Raw genomic sequence first — 15,168 nt, 5'->3', positions numbered from 1 at the left:
AGCTCTTGTAAGTGGTTGGAAGTATGAAAACTTGGATGCTATGAATGGTGGGTGGTTGGGGGTATTTATAGCCCCAACCACCAAACTAGCCGTTTGGTGGGGCTGTCTGTCGTATGGTGCACCGGACAGTCCGGTGCACACCGGACATGTCCGGTACGCCAGCCACGTCACCAAAACCGTTGGGTTCCGACCGTTGGAGCTCTGACTTCTGGGCCTGCCTAGATGTCCGGTGGGCGGTGGCGCACCGAACATGTACTGTAGAGTGTCCGGTGCGCCAGCATGGGCGTGCCTGACTTCTGCGCGCGCTGGCGCGCAATTAATGCGCTTGCAGGTAGCCGTTGGCGCCGAAGTAGCCGTTGCCCCGCAGTTACACCGGACAGTCCGGTGTACACCGGACATGTCCGGTGAATTATAGCGGAACATCCGTTGCGAATTCCCGAGGCTGCCAAGTTCCAGAGCCGCGTCCTCTTGGAGCACCGGACACTGTCCGGTGTACACCGGACAGTCCGGTGAATTATAGCGCGCCGACTCTGAAAATTCCCGAGGCTGAGGAGTTCAGCGCGAAGTCCCCTGGTGCACCTGACACTGTCCGGTGGCACACCAGACAGTCCGATGCGCCAGACCAGGGAGCCTTTCGGGATGCCTTTAGCTCTCTATTTTGAACCCAACATTGGTCTTTTTAATTGGCTTGTTGTGAATCTTTGGCACCTGTATAACTTATACACTAGAGCAAACTAGTTAGTCCAATTATTTGTGTTGGGCATTTCAACCACCAAAATTATTTAGGAACTAGGTGTAAGCCTAATTCCCTTTCAATCTCCCCCTTTTTGGTGATTGATGCCAACACAAACCAAAGCAAATATAGAAGTGCATAATTGAACTAGTTTGCATAATGTAAGTGCAAAGGTTGCTTGGAATTGAGCCAATATAAATACTTACGAGATATGCATGGATTGTTTCTTCATTTTTAACATTTTGGACCACGCTTGCACCACAGATTTTGTTTTTGCAAATTCTTTTGTAAATCCTTTTCAAAGTTCTTTTGCAAATAGTCAAAGGTAAATGAATAAGATTTTACGAAGCATTTTCAAGATTTGAAATTTTCTCCCCCTGTTTCAAATGCTTTTCCTTTGACTAAACAAAACTCCCCCTAAATGAAATCCTCCTCTTAGTGTTCAAGAGGGTTTTGATATTAATTTTAAAAAGGGTATACCAATTTGAAATTATATCACAAGTAAGATATCAATTCGAAAATAAACTAAAATTTTTGAAATTGGTGGTGGTGCGGTCCTTTTGCTTTGGGCTCATACTCTCTCCCCCTTTGGCATGAATCGCCAAAAACGGAATCATTAGAGCCCTTGAAGTACTTTCTTCCCCTTTGGTCATAAATAAATGAGTGAAGATTGTACCAAAGACGAAGTCCTTTTGCTTTGAACTCTCTCCAAAAAGATGGAGAGATGCGCGGAACGACGACGAAGGATGAGTTACGGAGTGGAAGCCTTTGTCTTCGCCGAAGACTCCAATTCCCTTTCAATACACCTATGACTTGGTTTGAAGTAGACTTGAAAAACACATTAGTCATAGCATATGAAAGAGACATGATCAAAGGTATACAAATGAGCTATGTGTGCAATTTAGCAAAAGAAATTGCGCGAATCAAGAATATTGAGCTCATGCCTAAGTTTGTTAAACGTTTGTTCATCAAGAGGCTTGGTAAAGATATCGGCTAATTGATCTTTAGTGTTAATGTAAGAAATCTCGATATCTCCCTTTTGTTGGTGATCCCTAAGAAAATGATACCGAATGGCTATGTGTTTAGTGCGGCTATGCTCGACGGGATTATCCGCCATCTTGATTGCACTCTCATTATCACATAGCAAAGGGACTTTGGTTAATTTGTAACCGTAGTCCCGCAGGGTTTGCCTCATCCAAAGCAATTGCGCGCAACAATGGCCTGCGGCAATGTACTCGGCTTCGGCGGTGGAAAGTGCGACCGAATTTTGCTTCTTTGAAGCCCAAGACACCAAGGATCTTCCCAAGAACTGGCAAGTCCCCGATGTGCTCTTCCTATTTGATTTTGCACCCCACCCAATCGGCATCCGAATAACCAATCAAATCAAATGTGGATCCCCTAGGATACCAAAGCCCAAACTTAGGAGTGTAAGCCAAATATCTCAAGATTCGTTTTACGGCCGTAAGGTGAGCTTTCTTAGGGTCGGCTTGGAATCTTGCACACATGCATACGAAAAGCATAATATCCGGTCGAGATGCACATAAATAGAGTAAAGAACCTATCATCGACCGGTATACCTTTTGATCCACGGACTTACCCCCCGTGTCGAGGTCGAGATGCCCATTAGTTCCCATGGGTGTCTTGATGGGCTTGGCATCCTTCATCCCAAACATGTTTAGAATGTCTTGAGTATACTTCGTTTGGCTAATGAAGGTGCCCTCTTGGAGTTGCTTCACTTGAAATCCCAAGAAGTACTTCAACTCCCCCATCATAGACATCTCGAACTTTTGTGTCATGATCCTACTAAATTCTTCACGTGTAGACTCGTTAGTAGACCCAAATATAATATCATCAACATAAATTTGGCATACAAACAGATCATTTTCAAGAGTTTTAGTGAATAAAGTAGGATCGGCCTTTCCAACTTTGAAGCTATTAGCGATAAGGAAATCTCTAAGGCATTCATACCATGCTCTTGGGGCTTGCTTGAGCCCATAAAGCGCCTTAGAGAGTTTATAGACATGGTGAGGATACTCACTATCTTCAAAGCTAGGAGGTTGCTCAACATAGACCTCTTCCTTGATTGGTCCATTGAGGAAGGCACTTTTCACGTCCATTTGATAAAGCTTAAAGCCATGGTAAGTAGCATGGGCCAATAATATACGAATTGACTCAAGCCTAGCTACGGGTGCATAGGTTTCACCGAAATCCAATCCTTCGACTTGGGAGTATCCCTTGGCCACAAGTCGAGCTTTGTTCCTTGTCACCACACCATGCTCATCTTGCTTGTTGCGGAAGACCCATTTGGTTCCTACAACATTTTGATTAGGACGTGGAACTAAATGCCATACCTCATTCCTAGTGAAGTTGTTGAGCTCCTCTTGCATCGCCACCACCCAATCCGAATCTTGGAGTGCTTCCTCTACCCTGTGTGGCTCAATAGAGGAAACAAAAGAGTAATGCTCACAAAAATGTGCAACACGAGATCTAGTAGTTACCCCCTTATGAATGTCGCCGAGGATGGTGTCGATGGGGTGATATCGTTGGATTGCTTGGTGGACTCTTGGGTGTGGCGGCCTTTGCTCTTCATCCTCCTTGTCTTGATCATTTGTATCTCCCCCTTGATCATTGCCATCATCTTGAGGTGGCTCTTTTGCTTGATCTTCTACTTCATCATCTTGAGCTTCATCCTCATTTTGAGTTGGTGGAGATGCTTGCGTGGAGGAGGATGGTTGATCTTGTGCATTTGGAGGCTCTTCGGATTCCTTAGGACACACATCCCCAATGGACATGTTCCTTAGCGCGATGCACGGAGCCTCTTATTGCCTATCTCATCAAGATCAACTTGCTCTACTTGAGAGCCGTTAGTTTCATCAAACACAACGTCACAAGAAACTTCAACTAGTCCTGAGGACTTGTTAAAGACTCTATATGCCCTTGTGTTTGAATCATATCCTAGTAAAAAGTCTTCTACAGTCTTAGGAGCAAATTTAGATTTTCTACCTCTTTTAACAAGTATAAACCATTTGCTACCAAAGACTCTAAAATATGAAATATTGGGCTTTTTACCTGTTAGGAGTTCATACGATGTCTTCTTGAGGATTCGGTGAAGATATAACCGGTTGATGGCGTAGCAAGCGGTGTTGACCGCCTCGGCCCAAAACCGTTCCGAAGTCTTGTACTCATCAAGCATGGTTCTTGCCATGTCCAATAGAGTTCTATTCTTCCTTTCCACTACACCATTTTGTTGTGGCGTGTAGGGAGAGGAGAACTCATGCTTGATGCCCTCCTCCTCAAGGAAGCCTTCAATTTGAGAGTTCTTGAACTCCGTTCCGTTGTCGCTTCTTATTTTCTTGATCCTTAAGCCGAACTCATTTTGAGCCCGTCTCAGGAATCCCTTTAAGGTCTCTTGGGTTTGAGTTTTTCCTGCAAAAAGAATACCCAAGTGAAGCGAGAATAATCATCCACTATTACAAGACAATACTTACTCCCGCCGATGCTTATGTAAGCAATCGGGCCGAATAGATCCATGTGGAGTAGCTCAAGCGGCCAGTCGGTCGTCATGATGTTCTTGTGTGGATGGTGGGCACCAACTTGCTTTCCTGCTTGGCATGCGCTACAAACCCTGTCTTTCTCAAAATGAACATTGGTTAATCCTAAAATATGCTTTCCCTTTAGAAGCTTATGAAGATTCTTCATCCCAACATGTGCTAGTCGGCGATGCCAGAGCCAGCCCATGTTAGTCTTAGCAATTAAGCATGTGTCGAGTTCAGCTCTATCAAAATCTACCAAGTATAGCTGACCCTCTAGCACACCCTTAAATGCTATTGAATCATCACTTCTTCTAAAGACAGTGACACCTTCATCAGTAAAGAGACAGTTGTAGCCCATTTTGCATAATTGAGATACGGAAAGCAAATTGTAATCTAATGAATCAACAAGAAAAACATTGGAAATGGAATGGTCAGGGGATATAGCTATTTTACCCAAACCTTTGACCAAACCTTGATTTCCATCCCCGAATGTGATAGCTCGTTGGGGATCCTGATTTTTCTCGTAGGAGGAGAACATCTTCTTCTCCCCTGTCATGTGGTTTGTGCACCCGCTATCGATGATCCAACTTGAGCCCCCGGATGCATAAACCTACAAAACAAGTTTAGTTCTTGACTTTAGGTACCCAAACGGTTTTGGGTCCTTTGGCATTAGAAACAAGAACTTTGGGAACCCAAACGCAAGTTTTGGAGCTCTTGTGTTTGCCCCCAACATACTTGGCAACGACCTTGCCGGATTTGTTAGTCAAAACATATGATGCATCAAAAGTTTTAAAAGAAATATCATGCTCATTTGATGCACTAGGAGTTTTCTTCTTAGGCAACTCAACATGGGTTGGTTGCCTAGAGCTAGATGTCTCACCCTTATACATGAAAGCATGGTTAGGGCCAGAGTGAGACTTCCTAGAGTGAATCCTCCTAATTTTGCTCTCGGGATAACCGGCAGGGTACAAAATGTAACCCTCGTTATCCTGAGGCATGGGAGCCTTGCCCTTTACAAAATTAGACAATCTTTTAGGAGGGGCATTAAGTTTGACATTGTCTCCCCTTTGGAAGCCGATGCCATCCGTGATGCCAGGGCGTCTCCCATTATAAAGCATACTACGAGCAAATTTAAATTTTTCATTCTCTAAGTTATGCTCGGCAATTTTAGCATCTAATTTTGTTATATGATCATTTTGCTGTTCAATTAAAGACATGTGATCATGAATAGCATTAATATCAACATCTCTACATCTAGTACAAATAGATACATGCTCAACGATAGATGTAGGGGGCTTGCAAGATTCTAATTCTACAACCTTAGCATGTAACATATCATTCTTAGTTCTAAGGTCTGAAATAGTAGCATTGCAAACATCAAAATCTTTAGCCTTAGCAAGCAATTTTTTATTTTCATTTCTAAGGCTATCAAGAGAAATGTTTAATTCTTCAATCCTAGCAAGCAAATCATCATTATCATTTCTAGGAGTGGGAATTGAAACATTACAACCATGAGAATCAACCTTATCACTTAAATTAGCATTTTCATTTCTAAGGTTGGTAATAGTGTCATGACAGGTGTTTAGCTCACTAGATAGTTTTTGACATTTTTCTACTTCTAGAGCATAAGCATTTTTAACCTTAACATGTTTCTTATTTTCCTTAATTAGGAAGTCCTCTTGGGAATCCAAAAGGTCATCCTTTTCATGAATAGCACTAATTAATTCATTTAATTTTTCCTTTTGTTCCATGTTAAGGTTGGCAAAAAGGGTACGCAAGTTATCCTCCTCATCACTAGCATTATCATCACTAGAAGACTCATATTTAGTGGATGATTTGGATTTAACCTTCTTCCTCTTGCCGTCCTTTGCCATGAGGCACTTGTGGCCGACGTTGGGGAAGAGGAGTCCCTTGGTGACGGTGATGTTGGCGGCGTCCTCATCGTCGGAGGAGTCGGTAGAGCTCTCGTCGGAGTCCCACTCGCGGCACACGTGGGCATCGCCGCCCCTCTTCTTGTGGTACCTCTTCTTTTCTCTCCTCTTGCCCTTCTTGTTGTTATCCCTGTCACTGTCACTTGATAATGGACATTTAGCAATAAAGTGACCGGGCTTACCACACTTGTAGCAAACCTTCTTGGAATGGGATTTGTAATCCTTCCCTTTCCGTTGCTTGAGGATTTGGCGAAAGCTTTTGATGATTAAAGCCATCTCCTCGTTGTCGAGCTTTGAAGCGTCGATTGGTTGTCTACTTGGTGTAGACTCCTTCTTCTCCTCCGTTGCCTTGAATGCCACCGGTTGTGCTTCGGATGTGGAGGGATCATCAAGCTCGTTGATCTTCTTTGAGCCCTTGATCATACATTCAAAGCTCACAAAATTCCCGATAACTTCCTCGGGAGTCATTAGTGTGTATCTAGGATTACCACAAATTAATTGAACTTGAGTGGGGTTAAGGAAGATGAGTGATCTAAGAATAACCTTAACCACCTCGTGGTCATCCCATTTCTTGCTCCCGAGGTTGCGCACTTGGTTCACCAAGGTTTTGAGCCGGTTGTACATATCTTGTGGCTCCTCCCCTTGGTGAAGACGGAAGCGACCGAGCTCCCCCTCGATCGTTTCCCGCTTGGTGATCTTGGTGAGTTCATCACCCTCGTGCGCGGTCTTGAGTAGATCCCAAATCTCCTTTGCATTCTTCAACCCTTGCACCTTGTTATATTCCTCTCTACTTAGAGAGGCGAGGAGTATGGTTGTGGCTTGGGAGTTGAAGTGCTCGATTTGGGCTACTTCATCCTCATCATAGTTTTCATCCCCTACGGATGGTACCTGTGCACCAAACTCAACAACATCCCATATACTTTTGTGGAGTGAGGTTAGATGAAATCGCATTAAATCACTCCACCTAGCGTAATCTTCACCATCAAATGTTGGTGGTTTGCCTAATGGGACGGAAAGTAAAGGTGTATGTTTAGAAATGCGAGGGTAGCGTAGGGGAATCTTACTATACTTCTTGCGCTCTTGGCGCTTAGAAGTGACGGACGCCGCGTCGGAGCCGGAGGTGGATGTTGATGAAGAATCGGTCTCGTAGTAGACCACTTTCCTCATCCTCCTTTTCTTGTCCCCACTCCGATGCGGCTTGTGGGAAGAGGATTTCTCCTTCTTCTCTTTGTGTGAAGAGGATTTCTTCTCCTTCCCTTTGGAGGAGTCTTTCTTCTCCTTCCTCTTGTTTCGGGACTCTTCCGATGAAGTCTTCCCGTGACTTGTAGTGGGCTTTTCGCCGGTCTCCATCTCCTTCTTGGCGTGATCTCCCGACATCACTTCGAGCGGTTAGGCTCTAATGAAGCACCGGGCTCTGATACCAATTGATAGTCGCCTAGAGGGGGGGTGAATAGGGCAAAACTGAAATTCTCAAAAATAATAACAACTACAAGCCGGGTTAGTGTTAGAAATATAATCAAGTCCGCGAGAGAGGGTGCAAAACAAATCGCAAGCGAATAAGGAGTGAGACACGTGGATTTGTTTTACCGAGGTTCGGTTTTCGCAAACCTACTCCCCGTTGAGGTGGTCACAAAGACCGGGTCTCTTTCAACCCTTTCCCTCTCTCAAACGGTCCCTCGGACCGAGTGAGCTTTCTCTTCTCAATCACTTGGAACACAAAGTTCCTACAAGGACCACCACAAGATTGGTGTCTCTTGCTTCAATTACAAGTGAGTTTGATCGCAAGAAAGAATCAAGAAAGAAGAAAGCAATCCAAGCGCAAGAGCTCAAACGAACACAAGCAAATCTTTCTCTCTAAGCACTAGGGCGTTGTGTGGAATTTGTGAGAGGATTTGATCTCTTGAGTGTGTCTAGAATTGAATGCCTAGCTCTTGTAAGTGGTTGGATGTGTGAAAACTTGGATGCTATGAATGGTGGGTGGTTGGGGGTATTTATAGCCCCAACCACCAAACTAGTCGTTTGGTGGGGCTGTCTGTCGTATGGTGCACCAGACAGTCCGGTGCACACCGGACATGTCCGGTACGCCAGCCACGTCACCAAAACCGTTGGGTTCCGACCGTTGGAGCTCTGACTTCTGGGCCTGCCTAGATGTCCGGTGGCGCACCGGACATGTACTGTAGAGTGTCCGGTGCGCCAGCATGGGCGTGCCTGACTTCTGCGCGCGCTGGCGCGCAATTAATGCGCTTGCAGGTAGCCGTTGGCGCCGAAGTAGCCGTTGCCCCGCAGTTACACCGGACAGTCCGGTGTACACCGGACATGTCCGGTGAATTATAGCGGAACATCCGTTGCGAATTCCCGAGGCTGCCAAGTTCCAGAGCCGCGTCCTCTTGGAGCACCGGACACTATCCGGTGTACACCGGACAGTCCGGTGAATTATAGCGCGCCGGCTCTGAAAATTCCCGAGGCTGAGGAGTTCAGCGCGAAGTCCCCTGGTGCACCGGACACTGTCCGGTGCGCCAGACCAGGGAGCCTTTCGGGATGCCTTTAGCTCTCTATTTTGAACCCAACATTGGTCTTTTTAATTGGCTTGTTGTGAATCTTTGGCACCTGTATAACTTATACACTAGAGCAAACTAGTTAGTCCAATTATTTGTGTTGGGCATTTCAACCACCAAAATTATTTAGGAACTAGGTGTAAGCCTAATTCCCTTTCACCATCACGCAGCACCTCGAGCCCTTGTCGGAAACGCCTTCCGACAAGATTTCTACTGGTCGACGGCGGTGGCCGAAGCCACTAGAATTGTCCGCACCTGCGAAGGGTGTCAGTTCTACGCAAGGCAGACCCACCCGCCCACTCATGCCCTACAGACGATACCCATCACCTGGCCTTTTGCTGTGTGGGGTCTGGACCTCGTCGGCCCCTTGCAGAAGGCACCCGGGAGCTACACGCACCCCTGGGAAGGGCCATTCGTCATCGCCGAAGTCCTGAAGCCTAGAACGAACAAGCTGGCCGACAGTCAAGACGAGGTCTACAGCAACGCTTGGAACATCCAACAGCTACGTCGCTTCTACCCTTAAGATGTTTTCAAGTTGTTCGTATACCTCGTTCCCACGCAAAATTTGGTCATCAAGGAAGGGTCAGCCTTGCCTCGGCAAAGCCCGACCCTCCCTCGGGGGCTAAAAGGGGGGAACCCCCTCTGTGTCAAAATTTTCAATCAAAAAAGGCTTCCGCGTTCCCCCGGCTATGTCGGTAGCAGGACCCCAAGAAGCGAACACGGGTGCATGTAAGTGGCAAGGCTGACTGAGCCGAGGGACTCCTACGCCTCTGGGTTACGGATACCTCACTCGTCACCTACCACGAAAAATGACTCCTACTTGGGCAAGCCACCCTGCTACTGACGGACGGGGCCGGACACGCAAAATGAAAGGAAAAGGGGCACGACTTTATACTACGATAATAAAGTGTTCGGGCCTCAGCGGCCACAAAAGACACACGTGCATTCAAAGGAAACTACTCCGGCAGAGTTAGGCGTCGCCCGGGGAAAGAGCCGCACCTTCGGCTTCGTCCCCGCCTTCGGCAAAGTCCACCCCGGCTTCGGACGACGGCGCAGGCGAGAGGATCTCTGCCTCGAAGGTGGTCGCCAGCACTGTGCTCGGGCCCGCGGCGGCCACGTCGAGCCTTTGGACTTCAGCCAGGGCGGCTTCGTCTTCGTCAGGGAGGCAATACCCCTCGCTGACCCGCTCCAGATCCACGACGTAGTGGGAGGCGAGCACGGCGAAGGCCCGCCTGACGCCGTGGTGTAGCGCCTCGCGGAGTCTACCACGCATGTGGTCACCCAAGGCCTGCAGGCGACTTTGAGGCGGAGCTTCCTGAGGGGACGTCGCCGAAGCCAAAGACCCGGCAGAAGTCCGAGATGGCCTCGGACATGGCCGCGTGGTCGGCCTCCCTCTGCTCGGCCGCCTGGGCAAGCGCCCTGGTGGACTCATCAAGGGCAGACTCGAGCTCTTCGAATAGCCAGAGCGCAAGGCCTCAAACACAAGTGGAGGAAACAAGCTGAAACGAAAACCAAAAACAGCCAGGACATACCTCCGGCTCGGGCGCGCTGCTCCGAGGCTGCGGTCTGGGCTACGGCTAGGTCTGCTGCAAAGGCTCCGGCCCGGCTTTCGGCCTCGGCAGCCCGGCCCCGAGATTGATCTCGCTCATCGACGACCGGGTCGAACTCCGACTGCCGTCGCTGCACCTCTGCGCGTGCCGCTGCCGCCTCTGCTCTCAGATCGGCGCAGAGTAACCGAAGGTCCGCCACCTCGGCGCCCTGCTGGGAGAGGCGCGCAGTAGCCCCGGCGAGCGAGGTCCTCAGGGATCGCAGCGAGCCCCAGACATCGACCTCGTGGCGGATGAACGACGACTTGGCGGCTCTCAGATCCGTCAGGTCCTGAGGGAAGGAAGCGGGGCGTCACAAAGGGCGCCTTGGTCACAAAAAAGGTATGCCTGAAATCATTACCTGGAGGATCTTGGGGACGTCCCTACAAAAGACCTCCAAGGATGACCGGAGCGACCCCACCGTTGCTTCGGCACACTCGCGGAGCTCGTCCCAAGACTGCTCCTCCCGTTCATCGTCAAGAACGAAGAAGGGATCCGAAGCCTCACGGGTCCGGAACCGGAGCAACTGGCGCCGCCTCTCGGAGCTCCACCGCGCAGGGACAAGGCTGCCGCCCGGTGGGACGGATCGCGTTTCCACGCCCCCTCCTCCGAGGCACCGAGCGCCGACGCCTCGGCCATCTCAGCGTCGGCAGCGACAGGTCGCTCCCCGACTGGGACGGCTGCGGCTTCAGCAGCAGCTGGCGCCAGCGCCGGCGGCATGTCCGGTGGGCCCGAGGCTACGCCCGCGCCAGCCGCCTCCCCCAGCGCGACGGCCACCTTGACAGAAGAGCCGACCTCGGGAACTCGCCCCACGGCGACCGGTGCCGCCTGAGCCCCCCGCTGTGGAGCGCCTTGCGAGAAGGTCAGCTGAACGGCGAGGCCCGGCGCGACACCGGCTGCGGAAGCCGACGCCGTCTTAAGGGCTTTTCGGGGAGCTAGATCGGTCAGGCCATGGCTTCGCTTGCTGAGGAGGAAAGGAGAGTCGCGGTCGGGACATACGAATGAGGAGCCAGGACAAAGACGTTCCAAGGTACTTACCCGCTCCGGGCCATGATCAACCGTGCCTGGGGAGAGGTCTCTCGGATCTCGACCCCCAAAGGTACCGCCGAGGCCCGCCTCGCCGCCAGCTTCGGCACCATCCTCGCCTTGGGCTCCTTGGACGCCCGGGAGACGGACTGCCCAGGCGCTGCCACGGCGACCTGAGGGTCGCACTCCTGCGCTGCCGGCGTGGGCGACGGCTCTCGGGGAACAGACGCCTCGGCCCGACTCCCCGGGGTCACCTCAACTTCCCCGGCCGAGGGGTCAAGTACCCCCTCGGTCTGCCCCCGCTCTTCGGGCCAAGACCTCGGCGTCCCGACTCCGGGAACTGACGGCGCCAGCCCACTCGGGGGCTGGCTTGACGACTCCTGGCCGAGCCTCAAACCCGGGCTGAGGCCGAGGCGGGCAGCCAGGTCGTCATCCTCGTCATCGTCTTCATCATCGTCGTCGTCGTCAGGCGTTTCCGGCGATGGCTCCCTCGGGAGTTCATCCCTCTCCTGCAGACGATGGAGCTTTTCCAAGGCGTCTCGGGCCCGCGTCCGCTCGCGGGCCGGAGCCTTCTCCGCGTCTTTCTTCTTCTTCTTCTCCTCCGCGGCAACCCGTCGCGCTGCTCGGTCCACCGCGTCCTCCGGGACCCACGGCCGGGAAGGCTTGTGCCACCCTACCTCCTGGAGACAGATGAAAAGCCTCGACCGTAAGGACCAAGGGCAATCCGACACAAGGAGAAAGAAGGAGCGGACACTCACCAGGGTCACACACCCGTGGTCGGGGCGCATCAAGGGCTGAGAGAAGGCGCCGGCGTCCGGTTTTCCCAACGCGACGGCCACCCGCCCGTGGAGAACGTCGATGGGAAGGGGATCCGAGGACATCCGCGAGCCCTCCAAGTCAGCCTCCAGCGTCATCTCCCAAAGCGGCAACCGCCGCTCCGCCAAGGGAAGCACCCTCCGGCGGTGAATGGCGGCAATCACTCCCGCGGCGGTGAGCCCTCCTTTCCGCAACGCCTCCAGGGCCTTGAGAAGGGGCTCGAGGTTCTTCTGGCTGTCGTGCGGGGTCCTGTAGCGCCAAGCATCGGCGGCGACGGTGACCACTCGCTGAGAAAACGGCGGGAGCATCTCGCTGTCATTTCGGAGGTAGAACCACCGGCGCTGCCACCCTTTATTCGAGGACGCAAGGATGGCGGGAATATACTGCGACGCCCGCGACTGCCTCAGCTGGAGGATGCAGCCGCCGGCCCACACTACCGCGCGGACCCTTCTCTCCCCCGTTGGCGAAGCAAAAAGCTCCGCGGAAAAGAGATGAGTCCACAAGTCCCAGTGGGGGGCGATCCCCAAGTATCCTTCGCACACCACAACGAAGATGGCGGCTTGCGAGATGGAGTTGGGGCTGAGGTTGTGCAACTCCACCCCGTAGTTGTGCAGGATCGCCCGCATGAAGCGGCTTGCCGGCACACCGAATCCCCGCTCGTGGAAGGAGACGAAGCTCACGACGTACCCTGGCGGCGGGGACGGAGCGGCTCCGCTCGCGGGGGGAATCCACTCCGGCTGCCTCTCATCAGAGAGAGCGCGAAGTAAACCCTCAGCAACAAGATCCTCCAGGTCATCCGTCGTGACTGTGGAGAAAGGCCATGGGTCGCGCGGCGAGACGATGGTCACCCGGTCGGCCATCACCGAGCAAAAGGGGGTGACAGCGGAAAGGACTGAGTGGGCGATTTCCTTTTCTCTGGCTAAATCTCTCAGGTTGCAAAAACCTAAGAAGGAGGCGAGAAGCGGAGCAAAGAACCGTCGCCAGACCCTCCCCCGAGTATATAAAGACCAAGGCGAGACCCGTTCAGCGTTTCGCCCGGACCCGCCGCGGGATTCAAAAACTCAAAGCGAAACGGCCGTTCCTCGAACGGCTCGCGCACGCGCAACGGCCGCCCCGCAAACCGCTCGCCTCGTCGCATTAACTCCGCGGCGGGACAGGCGGCGCCTCTGGCAGGGGAAGCAAGCGACGCTTCGCCTTCGCCATAATGACCGCGTCAAAAAAGGTACGCCACGTCATTCGATTTCGTATCCTTTTCCTTTTCCTCTTTCTCTCTCTTACAACAGGGACCGGGAAAGGGGGATACCCCGAAAAGGATCATTCTCTGTGAAGGAAACAGGCCCCGAGCCTCCCTACTGATCAGAGGTTCAAAGGCTGGCCCCTCGGAGGGGTTTAACAGCCGCCTCAGAGCGCGTGGGCTCCACACCCACTACTGGTCAGAGGTTCGAAGGCCGTCCCCTCAGAAGGGTTCAACGGCCGCCTCAGGCCACTCGGGCTCCGCGCCCACTACTGATTAGGGGTTCGTAGGCTGGCCCTCGAAGGGTTCACAACCGCCTCAGACACAGAGCGAGGGATGACCCTGGGTATGTTCGATACATAACCAAGGCTCGGGCTACGCTCCCGAGGTACCCTAGGACATTTCCGAGACCGGCGGGAACGATCTTGTAACGGAATCCCATCAGAGGGAGGCATCGAGCCCTCGGACCCCGTCGAAAGGGGACCGGGTCCGGCAGATCACCCGCAGGTACTTTTGAGCACGCCTCCGGGCCTCTAGCCGACCCCTAACAAATGGGGCACGAGCGTCCACTCGGATTACCCGCTAGCAGCTCACCGGAGACATCATGTTCGGCGCCCTTCGAGGGCAACATGGCGCTTTCCCCCCCTCCTCCTTGCGGAAAGGCGACGCAGGGGCGTATGTAAAAAAGTCGAGTCTGTCCTTGACCGTCCTCTCGCCCTGTGCAGAGGCTCGGGGGGCTGCTCTCGCAAACCCGGCTCCGGCCAAACCATTGACAGCGTCAACATACCAGCCCGAGAACTTGGGACCCGACCGTGCACCCGGGCTACGGCCAGCTCGCATGAGGGAACGACCAGACCAGCCGAAGCATTGCGCAAGGCATTAAGACCTCGGAGGAGTCAAACCACTCCTCCGAGGCCTCGGGGGCTACACCCGGCGGGTGCGCTCGCGTGCACCCACCGGAACAAAACGCAACCGAGAAAGGCTGGTCCCCTTGCAAAAAAGTGCGACAAAAGCCTCCAAGCGAGTATTAACACTCCCTTCGAGGTTCGGGGGCTACTGTCGGGGACCATAATTAGGGGTACCCTCAAGGCTCTTAATTCTCAGCTGGTAACCCCCATCAAAACAAAGCTGCAAAGGCCTGATGGGTGCGACTAAGTCAAGGATCGGTCCATTCGAGGGACCCGATCACGCCTCGCCCGAGCCCAGCCTCGGGCAAGGGCAGCCGACCCCGGAGGATCTACGTCTCGGCCGAGGCCCCCCTCCAGCAACGGGCACACCTTCGGCTCGCCCGAGGCCCAGTCTTCGAAAAGAAGCAACCTAGGCCAAATCGCCACGCCAACCGACCAAATCGCAGGAGCATTTAATGCAAAGGTGGCCTGACACCTTTATCCTGACGCACGCCCTCCAGTCGACAGAGCCGAAGTGACCACAGTCACTTCGCCGCTCCACTGACCGGTCTGACAAGTGGACAGCGCCGCCTGCGCCGCTCCGACTGTTGTGCCACTCGACAGAGTGAGGATGACAGCAGCCAGGCCCGGCCTCAGGCGCCATAGGAAACTTCGCTTCACCCGACCCCAGGGCTCGGACTCGGGCTCAGCTCCGGAAGACGACGAACTCCGCTTCGCCCGACCCCAGGGCTCGGAATCGGGCTCAGCCCCGGAAGACGATGAACTCCGCTTCGCCCGACCCTAGGGCTCGGACTCGGGCTCAGCCCCGGAAGACGACGAACTCCGCTTCGCCCGACCCCAGGGCTC

This window comes from Zea mays, chromosome 2 (assembly GCF_902167145.1).
Source record: "Zea mays cultivar B73 chromosome 2, Zm-B73-REFERENCE-NAM-5.0, whole genome shotgun sequence".
Lineage (NCBI taxonomy): Eukaryota > Viridiplantae > Streptophyta > Magnoliopsida > Poales > Poaceae > Zea > Zea mays.
This window is presented reverse-complemented; position numbering follows the sequence as displayed.